This window comes from Eubalaena glacialis, chromosome 4 (genome assembly GCF_028564815.1).
Source record: "Eubalaena glacialis isolate mEubGla1 chromosome 4, mEubGla1.1.hap2.+ XY, whole genome shotgun sequence".
Classification (NCBI taxonomy): domain Eukaryota; kingdom Metazoa; phylum Chordata; class Mammalia; order Artiodactyla; family Balaenidae; genus Eubalaena; species Eubalaena glacialis.
Window position 1 is genome coordinate 25,352 of NC_083719.1, and position 14,166 is coordinate 39,517.

The following is a 14,166-nucleotide window of genomic DNA, read 5'->3' on the forward strand; positions in this document are numbered from 1 at the left end:
AAGTCCTGACATTATCCTGAGCTAATACCCTGACCCTGATCTTACCAAGGTCCTGAAACTGTCCCAAAGTAAGACCTGACGCTGTCCCTAAGTGAGGCCCTGAGGCTGTCCCTAAAAGAGGCCCTGAGAATGTCTTTAACGAAGACCCTAATGCTGATCCTACAGAGGCCCTTATGCTGCTCCTAGGGCATGCCCTGACACTGTGCCTCACTCAGGCCCTAAAGATAGACCTCACTTAGGCCCTGTTGACATACCTTACTTAGGATGTGATGCTGTCCCTAAATCAAGCCCTGACACTGATCAGGATTAAGGCCCTTCCACTGGTCCTACCTAAGGCCTTGATGCTCTCAATAACTAAGGACTTCACGCTATCCCTGGCTCATTTCCTGACACTACCCCTGGCCTGGAACCTGACTCTGTCCCGAGCTAATGTCCTGCCTCTTATCCTCACTGAAGCCCTAATGCTCTCCCTAACTAAGGCCCAAACTAGTCCTAACTAAGGCCCTGACACTGTCTCTAACTAAGGCCTGGAATCTGTTCCTAATATAGGCCCTGCTGCCGGCAACGACTAAAATCCGGACACTATCCTGAGCTAATATCCTGACCCATTTCTAACCAAGGTCCTGGCACTGTCCCTAAGAAAGCCCTGTGGCTGTCCCTAAGTGAAGACCTGAGGCTGTGCCTAACTCGGGCCCTGAAGCTATGCCTAACTGAGGCCTTGACGCTATGACTAACTCAGGCCCTGATAATGTCTTTAACTAAGACCCTAATGCTGATGCAACAAAGGCCTTGATGCTGGTCCTACATCATGCCCTGACAGTGTCCCCAGCTAAGGGCCTGACGCTAGGCCTCACTCAGGCCCTGTCGCTCTCCCAGAGTCAGGCTCTGATGTTGTCCCTACCTGAAGCTCTGACACTGTCCTAAATAAGGCCCTGATACTGTCAGTAACTAAGGCCTTGACGCCATCCCTAGGTCATTTCCTGACACAATCCCTAAACTTTACCATAACCCTGTCCCTAGCAAATGTCCTGCCTCTTAAGCTAACTGAAGCCCTTATGCTGTGAATACCTCAGGCCGTGAATTTAGTCCCAAGACCGTGACACTGTCCCTAACTAAGGCCTAGATGCCCGCCCTAAATCCCGCCCTGACACTGTCCCTAACTAAGGCCCTAACACTATTCCTAACTCAGGCCCTGACACTGTACTTAACAGATGCCCAGATGCTAGTCCTAACTAAGGCCTTGACACTGTCCCTAACTAAGGCCCTGCTGCCGTCAATACCTAATGTCCTGACACTATCCTGAGCTAATTTCCTGACCCATCTCTTACCAAGGTCCAGAAACTGTCCCTAAGTAAGCCCTGACGCTGTCCCTAAGTGAGGCCCTGAGGCTGTCCCTAACAGAGGCCCTGATAATGTCTTTAACAAAGTCCCTGAGGCTGATCCTACCGAGGCCCTTACGCTGCTCCTAAGTCACGCCCTGAGACTATCCCTAGCTAAGGCCCTGACGCTAGGCCTCACTCAAGCCCTGTCGCTCTCCCTAAGTCCGGCTCTGACGCTGTCCCTACCTGAAGCCCTGACACTGGGCCTAAATTAGGCCCTGATGCTCTAAATCACTAAGGCCTTGACAGTATCCGTGAAGAAAATGCAGAGCAGTAGCTGCGGCCTCATGGAAAGTGCTGCACGCCTCCGCCTCTGCGCGGCAATTCAGGGCCTTAGCTCGAGGCAAGTGCTCTCGCTGAGTGTCCCGTTAGCGACACAGCATGGTAGGAGGCTGACTTTTTCCTCGAGCAGAGTGACTTCAGGTACTTCAGGACTTCGAGGTCCTCGAAGAATTCCAAGCAGAGTCTTTCCTCGGGGCAGCTCACACGGGGGCCATGACGAAGACTTCCATGGCAAGTCGGACTGGCTACCAAGGTGGTCCTGAGGCTGTTCGAGTGCTCTGGAAATGGAGCTCTCCTGAAGTAACGTGCCGTGTGTTGCCCATCACTCGGCATACACAGAGGGCCTCCGAGGGACCTTTGGGCCTCGATGTTGCTCAGCAGGCCCACAGGGGTGTGGAGGTACTCAGTGATCTTGGAGGGAAAATGATGCACACCCGAGGGTCCTAGGAGTCCTGAAAAGGGTACTTCCTTTAAAATAGAGCAGAACAGCGACTAACACCTCATGGAAACAGCTGCATGCCTCCCTTTCTGCACGGCTACTCAGGGCCTTACCTCGAGGCACGTACTCACGTTGAGTTTCCCTTTAGCTCTAGAGCGTGGCAGGATGAGCTCCACCCCGGCCATGGAAGCACCCGGTTTAGCTAGAGGAAACTCATTTTCTTCACAGAGCCATGCCTACAGTGGCTCGAGGCCTGTCAACAGCAGTCAATTTCAGGTAGCTTCAAGGAAGCATGAATGGAGCTTTCAAAATGGGAAAGCAAGGCTACTTCCATCAGGCCCCCATATCCATGGGCACACACAGCATACATCCCTGTGGTTTCTAACAAGTCCAAAGAGACACAGGTTACCCAGTAGTTCCTTCCCTGAATCAACTCCTCGAAGCAGGGTGTTCTGCGTCTAGCGACGTGCCTCAACCAAGGAACGCCAAGGAACATCATGTATGTCAATAGCATGCCAGAAAAGCAGAGAAAACATCAAACTTCCATGTAGAAGCCAAGCCTTACCCAGATCCAGTTCACCCAAAGTCCACACGTCATTTAGAGGCACTGTGGGAAGGTTATATTAGGAGCCGCTGTCCTCCGTGTTGTGGACGACCTGGATATGGTAGAAACAGTGGGATTTTTGAATTCCAATTTTCCACTTCATTCCACAAAAAAACTATTAGAACTAATAAATAAATTCAGTAAAGTTGCAAAATCAATACACAGAAATCAGTTGCATTTCTAAACACTAATAATGAACCATCAGAAAGAAAAAGAAAGCAACCCTATTTACAAATGCATCAAAAAGAACAAAATACCTGGGAATAAAGTCAACCAAGGAGGTGAAAGACCTGCACACTGAAAACTTTAAGACATTGATGAAGACATTGAAAAACACACCAATAAATGGAAAGATATCCTGTTCTCATGGAATGGAACAATTAATATTGTTAAAATATCCATGCTACCCAAAGCAATGGACACAGTGAATGCAATCCCTCCCAAAATTCCATGGTATTTCCCCCCAAAATAGAGCAAATCCTCCTAATATCTGTGTGGAACCACAAAGGACCCCAAATAGCCAAAGAAACCCTGAAAAAAGAGAACGGGCTGGAGGCATCTCCCTCCCTGACGTCACACTACATTACGAAGCTACAGTCACCAAAACAGTGCGGAACTGGCTCAAAACGGGCACAGGGACCAGAGGGACAGGACAGAGAGCCCAGAACTCAACCCACACGGACGGGGTCGGTTCATTTATGACACAGGGACCAAGGACACACCAAGGAGCACGACACTCCCCACGATAAATGGTGCTGGGAAAACTGGACACCCCATAACTCATGCTGGCTACCCTGCACACAAACCGGACCAAAAACCCAGCTTTCCACGCCAAGCCCTTCCTCGCTCACACGAGGACGGACCCCCTCAACGGTCAGTCGCCCACAGGAAGCTTCTCCCCACTTTTCCTCACCGTCTCTTCACCTTTTCCTCAGGCATCACCTGGGTCCTCAGGAGACCTAGTTCCCTAGTCAGCGTGGACGCAGCGCCACTTTGTCCTGAAGCCGAAACCCCAGCGAGTCCTAAGGAGACGGAGACCGAGCTCCTCTCAGCAGGGACGCCGAGCCGGGCGTCCTACCCGAAGGCCCCCACCCCCGCGCCTGAGGCGGCTCAACTCCTCTCAGCTGCGCTCCGAATCGAGTTCGCAGGGAACGAGCATGCGCTGTGGGTCAGAGAGGCGGACTCGGCGCCACCCTGTGGTCAGTGCAGGAAGTGCAGGCCGCGCCTCCCTCACAGGTCACTGGAGGCAGCGCGCCCTACTGACGGGACTGCTGAATCCATTAAACTGGAAATTCAAACTAAAATGCAGTCTCTATCCCAAAAGTTTTCTAAAATTAGTTAAGGAACAATTAATTGGAAACCATTTGGAATGAAGTGAATGTAGATGCAAACTTTACAACTTATACCAAATTCACTCAAAGTTATTCAGAGGCAAATTTTATTTTATTTTGTAATTTATTTTTGGCTGCGTTGGGTCTTCGTTGCTGCATGTGGGCTTTCTCTAGTTACGTCGAGCGGGGCTACTCTTTGTTGCGGTGCACGGGCTTCTCATTGCGGTGGCTTCTCTTGTTGGGGAGCACGGGCTCTAGGCGCGCAGGCTTCAGTAGTTGTGCCGCGCAGGCTTAGTTGCTCTGCGGCATGTGGGATCTTCCCGGACCAGGGCTCGAGCCCGTGTCCCCTGCATTGGCAGGCGGACTCTTAACCACTGCGTCACCAGGGAAGTCCCCACAGACAAATTTTAAATACAAAACTATTCAAGGGGCTTCCCTGGTGGGAAGATTGCATTTTCAGAAATGCAATCTACAGGTTGCATTTCTATACACTCACAACAAAATGTCAGAATGAGAAATTAAGAAAACAACCCCATGGACAATGACATTAACAAAGATAAAATACCTAGGAATACATCTAACCGAGGAGGTGAAAGACCTGTACTCAGAAAACTGGAAGACATTGATGAAAGAAATTGAAGATGACACAAACAAATGGAAAGACATACCATGCTCATGGATTAGAAGAATTCATAATGTTAAAAGGATTCCACACCCCAAGGCTATCTACAGATTCGATGCCATTTCTAGCAAAATACCAAGGGAATTTTTAGGAGAACTAGAACAAAGACATGAAGCCATAAAACTCCTAGAAGAAAACATAGGCAGTACACTCTTTGACATCAGTCTTAGCAATATTTTTTGGACCTGTCTCCTCAAGCAAGGGAAACAAAGGCAAAATAAAGCAATGGGACTCCATCCAACTGAAAATTTTTTCAATGGCAAAGGAAACCATCCACAAAACAAAAAGGCAGCCTACTGAATGTGAGAAATATTTACAAACAATATATCTGCTAAGTGGCTCATACACAAAATACACCAAGAACTCACTCACACAAGTCAGCCTCCAAAAAAACAAAAACCCAAATAAAAAATTGGCAGAAGACCAAACATGTTTCCAAAGAATATATACAGTTGACCAAAAGACACATGAAAAGATGGTCAACATCACTCATCATCAGGGAAATGCACATCCAAACCACAGTGAGATTATCACCTCACACCTCAAAGAATGGCTATCATCTAAAAGACAACAAATAACAAGTATTGCTCAGGATGTGGAGAAAAGGGAACCCTCATGCACTTTTGTTGGAATGTTCATTGGTACAACCACTATGGAAAACAGTATGGAAGTTCCTCAAGAAATTAAAAATACACCTACCACATGATGCAGGAATTACGCTTGGGGGTATCTTTCTGAAGGAAACCAAAACACAAATTCAGAAAGATATATACACCCTTATGTTCATGGCAGTTTTATTGGCAATAGTCAAGATGTGGAAGCCACCAAAGTGTCCATCGATAGACAATTGGATAAAGAAGTTTTCATATATATGTATGAAAACTGGACACATACACACACATACACACACACTGGAATATTACTCAGCCATAAAAAAGAATGAAATCATATGACAACATGAATGGACCTAGAGGGCATTATGCTAAGTGAGATATAGCAGACAGAGAAAGACAATTACCTTACGATATCACTTATGTGTGGAATCTACAAAACAAAACAAATGAACAAACACAACAAAACAGAAATGGACTCATAGATGCCAAGAACACGCTGGTGGTTGCCAGATGGGAGGGAGTGGAGGGATGAGTGCAATAGTTGAGAAAGATTGAGAAGTTCCAAATTCCAGTTATAAAACAAATGTCCTGGGGTGTGATTTACAACATAGGGAATAGAGTCCATAATACTGTAATAACATTGTATGGTGACAAATTGTAACTAGACTTATCTTGGTGATCATTTTGTAGAGTATAAAAATATCAAGTCACTATGTTGTGTTCCAGAAAACTAATATATAATATTGCCTGTCAAGTATACACCAATTTTAAAAAAGAAGAAAAAATACTATCTTAAAAAGAGGAGGGGGAAATTCCCTGGTGGCACAGTGGATAAGACTCTGCGCTCCCAATGCAGGGGGCCGGAGTTTGATCCCTGGTCAGGGAACTAGAACCCACATGCATGCCACAACTAAGAGTTCGCATGCCACAACTAAGAAGCCCACATGCTGCAACTAAGGAGCCCACGTGCTGCAACTAAGGAGCCCGCCTGCTGCAACTAAGACCTGATGCAACCAAATATATAAGTAAATATTTTTTTTAAAAAAGAGAGACTTCCCTGGTGGTCCAGTGGTTAAGACGCTGTGCTCCCAATGCAGGGGGTCTGGGTTTGATCCCCGGTCAGGGAACTAGAGCCCACATGCAGTAACTAAAATATCCTGCATGCCGCAACTAACACCCGGTGCAGCCAAATAAATAAATAAATATATTTTTTAAAAAGTGTTGGGGAATTCCCTGGTGGTCCAGTGGTTAGGACTCTCTGCTTTCACTGCTGAGGGCGCAGGTTCAATCCCTGGTCAGGGAACTAAGATCCGGCAAGCTGTACGCGGCAGCCAAAAAAAAATTTTTTTTAATTAAAAATGTGTAAAAAAGAGTGTAGTGAGATAAAGAGCAGGTGTCAGATGAAACTTTGAAAGGATGCTGATTGAAAGGCCAAGTGCCTACTGAAGTTTGACTCTCAAGTGGCCCAGACAAATTGAGGGCTTGAAGAGGCGGAGTCATGTGATGCTACTGGAATGTTCATTTGTTTCTTTATTTAAATGGGGTTTATTATTTTTTTAAAGAAGTTTTGAGTTCACAGCAAAATTGGGCAGAGTACAGAGAGGTGCCACGTGCCCCCTGCTCTGCTGTTACTGCTCTGTCCATCCACCCCTCCCCCCAACTCACACAGGTGCTCAGAGCTTCCCTCTCCCCAACTATCCTATCAACATTCTGTGTGTTGGTCACTATTGCTGAATCTACATGGACACATCATGATCATCAGAGTCCAGAGTTTACACTAGGGTTCACTCCTGGTGTTGTACATTCTGTGGGTTTTGACAAATGTATCTCGCCATGAATGTATCACAATGAATAGTTTCACTGCCTTAAAAGTCCTCTGTGCTTGACCTATTTATCATACCCCACCCCTTCACCCCGCCACAAACCCCTAGCAACCCACCCTTTCTGTGGTTTGCCTTTTCCCAAATGTCATAGGTAGTTGGTACCCTAAGATATGGCATCTTTCCAGATTGGCTTCTTTCAGTGAGTGACATGCAGTTAAGGTGCCCCACCTCTCACCCCATGGCTCCCTCTCGCTCTCATTTTTCTTTTCAGTGCCAAAGAACATTCTGCTGCATGGATGGAGCCCAGTTTATCTGTCCATTCACCTCCTGAAGGACATCTTGGTTGCTTCCAAGTTCTGGCAGTTATGAATAAAGCTGCTGTAAACGTCCAGATGCAAGTTTCTGTCTAGATGGAAGCATTCAACTCATTTAGGTCCATCAATACCAAGGAGTTTGAGGGCTGGATCGTATAGTAAGAATGTGTTTCATTTTGAAAGACACAGCCCATGTTCACAGAGTTTCTGAAGACGGTCGCTGAGAGCATGTCAGCATGCTGAGGAATCAAGCCAAGGAAGCAGGTAGAATTCAAAGATGCCGGCAAGGAAGATGTGGCCGAGACAAAACCAGACCTCCACCCTCTTAGAGCTGAAGGCTGGTCCTGAGAATTAAATGGACATGAAACAGACTCACAGGAGGGAACCATACACATTTATTTCCCACAAGTTTTACCTGACCCAGGGCGCCCTCCTAAGGAAATGAAGAAAGACCCAGAGAAGTGGCAAAACCTAAATTCTTTTCTGTTGGGTTGAACAAAGAGAGGCGATTGTGGAAAAGGAACTACACTATGTGGGGAGGCTAAGGAGGTTGAGAGTTATGTTGACCAAGGTCTGTTTGTACAGAATTCTCTCATTCTCCACTCTCTGCCCCTGACGATCACAATGTCACTCTCCTTCCAGCAGAGGGAAGGCGTCTTCCTCTGGGGGTGGGGCGGGGGGACATGTTATCTGCTGCTTCCAGGAAGAAAGAGGAGAAGGCTCAGCACTCCCTTCTGCACCTGCTGTATTGGGGGGGGGTGTTGTTTTTGCTTTGTTTTTTGAAGTGTCCGTAGCTCAAGACAATATTCTGGTTTCCTTTACCTCTAAGTCCTTTACCTGGAGTTAGGCTTCTGACAGGAGGAGGGACACATGTTTCTGACATGACGGGCTGGGCAGGCAAGGAGGGATAAGATGGGTGCGAGCCTGTGCCTGTTCTCTTCTCATGTGTTGGGAAAATGATTCTGCTCTTGCCAAATGGGATCTAACTTCTCCATGAACGATCTAGCAAGATATCAGCTGAAAAGAGGAAGAGTAAAGGTCAGAAAAATATGGACAAGATTGCTGATAGGTGCTGGGGTCTCCTGAGCAATGATTTTATCGGAGGCATATGCACATCTCTGGTCTCTGAACCACCATGTTTAAGGCCGATTTGGTGTGTAGGTCATTTTCAATGTACGGTGGTACCATCAGGCCACTTTGGGGTACTGTCTCTGGCTCACCTGAGTGGTGCCGTCGTGCCCACATAAGATGGGGCTCGCCCAAGGTTGGCATGGTGCCAGAGAAAGGGAGACAGCGGTATGTCACTGAGCGTAAGGTATTTCTAAGAGAGCGACTCTCTGGAGAGGTTGAGGTAGAAGGAGGCCAGCTGGATATCTGTCTGCTTGTTTGTTGGGTATTGGGGGGGAGGGGTTGTGCTGTTTATTTTCTGGATGAGGCGGAAGAACTCTTCAAATGGAGGTGTTTGTACAAGGGGTCTGGCAGGATGGGAGGGTGGGGCTCAGTCCGTGTGCCAAGATATCTAGAGAATCTATAGTGGCTCAGACTCAGGCCTTTTCTCATAAACAGGCAGGGAGAGGAGTTGGCTTTGTCATCACAAAGCTAACTGGCACCACAGTAGTCACGACAGAAGGTTCCCAGAATGAATTGATTTGCAGGAGCCAACACACACAAACTGAAAAAGCATTCCTCATAACCAAGGCCAGAGAATACCTGTGGTCCAAAAACCTCTTGAAAATCAATGTTCTAAAAAGAGAGCAAACACATGCAATTCCAAGGAGAGGCCATGCAGATGGCCAGTGTATGCGAGAGATGCTCAACCTCTCAGATGAGGACACATGCAAACACAAACACTATGGAGACAGCTTTGGTCACCATCACACTGGCAGGTTTCTAGTCTGCTGATCACCAGCCCAGGGGACAAAGTGAGGAAGAAGAGGCCCCAGCAGATCCCCTAGAGGGAAGAGTGACCAGACACTCCTCTCGGGGAGAACAGTGTGCAGGACCCATCAAAGCCCCACAGGTGCCCCTTTACTAGCAGTGCTGATCCTTAGAGTCGATCCCACTCCAAGTCCTGCACCATTTTTCAAAGATGTCACTTCAAGGATACTCATCACAGCACTGGCTGAAACAGAAAGTGATTGTAAACAACACCAATGTTCGTGGAGAGGGAGTGGGATCCATCAGTCCTGGTCCACATGGATGAATGGATGCTGTGCAGCTGGGAAAGTGGTTGCAGGGTCTCTACCTGATGACAGGGGAGACTTCAGGATTTATACGTGGGATGCATGTAAACCAACCGTCTGCACCCAGGATCCCATCTGTAAGACTGCATATATGTGAAATCAACATAGGTGTAAATGAATCTGCTTGTGCGTGAGAGAGAGAGAGAGACAGAGATAGAGACAGAAAGAGAGAGACAGAGCCTGAGAGAGATGAACCAAGCCATTCATGACAGTCACCTCTGGGGGTGGGATTTGCAAAGCTCTTCTCTTCTCCCTTAGGTAATATTTCAATTTTTATAATGTGTGTATTACTTTAATAATTCTACAAAGATTAAAATCATATGTCAAGTGTGATCCATTTGTATTCATCTATGGAGTAACTAAAGTACATTATTTCTTCTTTATTTTTAAAAGACTTATTACAAGGACAAGAAATATTTATGACAATAATGAATTCTAAAGGAATCAAGAATTAAGTAAATAACAAAGGCTTTTGGTGACTCGGTTCCAGGCCAGCTAGGTGGCAGCACACGGCAGGGTCGGGGCAAGTTTCTCCAGGAGGGTGTGTATGTTCTGAATCAGCATCCAGTAGAGGTGAGGAAAAAGGTGGATAAGGCTTGTACACTGATCTGATGACATTGAAAACACGCAAAAAGACTTGTACACTGAAAACAACAATAGCTTGTTAAAGAAATTAAGAAAAAAATCTAAATTTCTGGAAAATAATCCCATAGTCATGGGTCAGAAGGCTTAATTCTGTTAAGGTGGAACGACTCCATGAATAGATCTAAAGAGTCAAAGAACACTACCAAAATCCCAGGTTTTGTTTTGCAGAAATTGACAACCAATCTGAAATTCATGTGAAAAATGCAAGGGGCTCAAAATAGATCAAGGAATCTTGAAAAAGAAGAAAAAGTTGGAGGTATGGAGAGTCAGGCGGAACCCCACCATTGGTATAAAGACAATTGACCCTGAATATACTTGAGATTCAACAGATACAGAAAAAAAGCCTTCCTGGAGTTCCCCTTATCTGAATAAAAGCAGAAACTTTTGAGAAATGACCACGGCCATAAATTCCTTCTTCAGGGTGGCTTCTATTCCCAGGAAAGAGACCAAAATAAACCTACCATAAATCCCTTCTGTGAGGTGTTTTATGACGCTGAAGAAGATGCAGAGAACACTCATCCACAGACAGACAAACATGATCACAAACTTTCTTATAATCCGTTGTTTTCCAAAGAACTCGTTAGTCTTTCCAGAAGAAACCTATCTGTTCTTGCCATAGAAGCCAATTCTCCCCTCTCCCTTTCTGCTATTAAGTTAGGTTTATAAGCTTTGAACTTTCACCGTTTAACATGTCAGTTACTTTTTTGGTTGGCTCTTCGCTGTAGAAATAAACCTTTCCTCTTGTTCATCTACTCTTTATTTCTTTTGGCTGTCTTTGGGAGTGACTCTGGATCATGGGGGCTGCTCTTTTTTCACCCTCTTTAGTGACATCTTGTCCATGGTTAAGCTATGAAAAGGCTTACTGGGGACTTTCCTGGTGGTCCAGTGGGTAAGGCTCTGTGCTCCCAATACAGGGGACCTGGGTTTGATCCCTGGTTGGGGAACTAGATACTGCATGCCGCAACTAAGAGTCCGCATGCCGAAACTAAGACCTGGAGCAGCCAAAATTAATTAATTAATTAATTTTTTAAACGGCTTATTGGTTTTGACTCACATTTGGAATAGGTATACCTTTGGAGACCCCCTACGAGGAAGAAACAGGTTCAATACTGCCAGGAGAATTTACCGGTTGTCCTGGCCAAATACCTGATAAAACAATATTTGCAAGGATTTTTTTTTTTTTTTAGGTTTTCACCCTAAAACAAAGATCCTATTGAAACCTCTCGGATGATCAAATTAAAAGAATGACAAAGGAGTATCATGGAGAGCCTAAGAACACTTCCTTAACAAAACAAAGAACAGAAATCAGATTTAGAGCAAAAATTAAAGAGAATTTCCTGGCGGTCCAGGGGTTAAGACTTGGTGCTTTCACTGCCGTGGGCCTGGATTCAATCCCTGGTTGGGGAACTAAGATCCTGCAAGCCACGTGGCGTGGCAAAACAAAACAAAACAAAACAAAACTTAAAATTCTTGTATACCATCAATCATCCCACCCATATATACACTGTGCTCATGCCATCCTCCAGATGGGCAGGTCAGCCTCTTGAAGTTATCATTGAGTAGGATATGCAATTCTTCAAAGAATTCAAAACAACCATCCGGGACTTCCCTGGTGGTGCAGTGGTTAAGAATCCGCCTGCCAACGCAGGGGACACGGGTTCGAGCCCTGGTCCGGGAAGATCCCACAGGCCTTGGAGCAACTAGGCCCATGTGCCACAACTACTGAGCCTGTGCTCTAGAGCCCGCGAGCCACAACTGCTGAAGCCCACGCGCCTAGAGCCCGTGTTCTGCAACAAGAAAAGGCGCCGCAATGAGAAGCCCGCGCACCGCAGTGAAAAGTAGCCCCCGCTCGCGGCAACTGGAGAAACCCGCGCACAGCAACGAAGACCCAAAAATAAAATAAAGAAATTTTTAAAAAAAATCTGCAAGTATTATATCATTTTTTTAAAAAGGGGCGGCTAATACTCCTAATATATAAAGAGCTTTTAAAAATCGAAAAGAAAAAAACTTAAAGCCCTTTAAAAAAAAATAGGCAAAATACACAGTCTGTTCACAGAAAAGACAGTGCAAACAGCCCTTGAACATATAAAAAGATGCTTGATTTCACTAATAATAAGAGAAATGCAAATTACATTACATTACAGTGACTTATCATGAATTATTTCTCATCTATCGAAGTGACAAAAACCCAGAATTCTGACGAAATGCTCCGTTGGAGAAGCTGTGGAAGAATGGGCAGAAAGTGTGTTACCAGCTTCGGCGGCAGGGTCTGGGGAACGGGCGGCAGGTGCCACGTCCGGTGGCAAAGGTGACAAGAAACAGCCCCTGGAGCAGCCCCGGAAGCCGGCCAAGGAGGTGGGTGAGGAAGACGAGGCGTTCCCGCAGACACGGGAGGACGAGCAGGAGGAACTCAAGGAGCTGAAAGGGAGGCCACGGGGAAGGGCCCTGCCCACAGGGGGAAGTCAGAGACCTGGCACAACAATAAGCTGTTCCTTCTGCCTGAGGCAATGATGAGCCTTAGCCCCGCTCCTGTGTAAACATCTGGGTTCCCTGCCGTAACATCTGCTGCCACCTACAGCTAGAATGAAGTGTTGTCTCAAAACCTATTGTACATTTAAGAAACATACAGTGGCTCATCTCTTCTTCAGTTCTTCTCAGCCATTTCTACCTCATCTGTGAGATCAGAGTAAACCCAGCCCAGAATCCTGCCAATGTGTGTTCTTCAGGTTCTGTTCTATCCTGAATTCTGTTCCACCTGGAATTAAACCAACTCATTTCAAATGGCAAAGAAAAAAAGAAGAGTATATTATCAATGAGAAGAATTTGATTCCATCTAACAAAGTTATGGGTACATTGCCCTTTGACCTGGCAATCCCACTTCTAGGAATCTATCCTGAAGATACACCTCCACAAGCCAAAATGTGATATGCCTGAGGTCTTCACTTAAAGCAATATTTGTAAAAGCAAAATAGTAGAAACAACCCAAATGTCTCTCCGCAGGGAACTGGCTGAATAAACTGCAGTGCATCCGCATACGCAGAACTCTGCACGTAAAAAGCAAGAGGAGGGACTTCCCTGATGGCGCGGTGGACAAGACTCCGCAGTCCCAATGCAGGGGGCCTGGGTTCGATCCCTGAAGAGGGAACTAGATCCCACATGCATGCCACAACTAAGAGTTTGCATGCCACAATTAAGGAACCCACGTGCCGCAACTAAGGAGCCCCGGAGCCGCAACTAAAGAGCCCATGGGCTGCAACTAAGACCCGGCACAACCAAATAAATAAATAATTTTTTTTTTTTTAAAAAGGTAAGAGGAGGGTCCCTTGCCCTTGGAAGAGTGTGGAGGGCTCTTCCAAGACACAAGCAGGGTGCTGGGCAGCCCACACAGTGTCTATCGTCTGTGAAAAAAGAAAGTGAATGAGAAGGTCCGTGTGGGCATTTGCATAGTTTGCTTCCAAAATAAGGGTTCACCAGAAACTCACAAAACGTGTTGTGTTTGGGGAGGAGGTAGGTAGGGAACCGAGATTTTCAGGTCTCGCTGTTGGTCTGAGTTGCGAACCATGTAAGGAACCAGAAAACTGAACAAAACAGCAATAGTTGCTTAGAGACTTTGGAAAATAGGCAAGGCAGGGCTGTAATCCCCGAGAGAAGGGAAATAAAACTGTGAGCCCTAAAACCACCGCAGCTCCCTTCCTGGTCCTTATCTCTGCTTGGGCCTCCCTTGCCCTGACCACCCAGACCTGCAGGACATAAACAGGGCTCGTAGAAATAAGACTTTTCTACGTCAGAAAAGAGAAAATAGCCAAGATA

The 14,166-nt window shown here is 46.2% G+C and overlaps 1 long non-coding RNA gene across 1 annotated transcript; it reads right to left on the reverse strand.

The window, feature by feature from the left end:
- Positions 1 to 1,995: 1,995 nt before the first annotated feature.
- On the reverse strand, positions 1,996 to 3,713 carry LOC133089553 (uncharacterized). The gene is made up of 3 exons (XR_009700722.1): positions 3,618 to 3,713; positions 2,666 to 2,756; positions 1,996 to 2,113 (listed from the first exon to the last, which is right to left on the reverse strand). It is a non-coding gene; the product is annotated as an uncharacterized LOC133089553 (long non-coding RNA).
- Between the last annotated feature and the right edge of the window lie 10,453 nt (positions 3,714 to 14,166).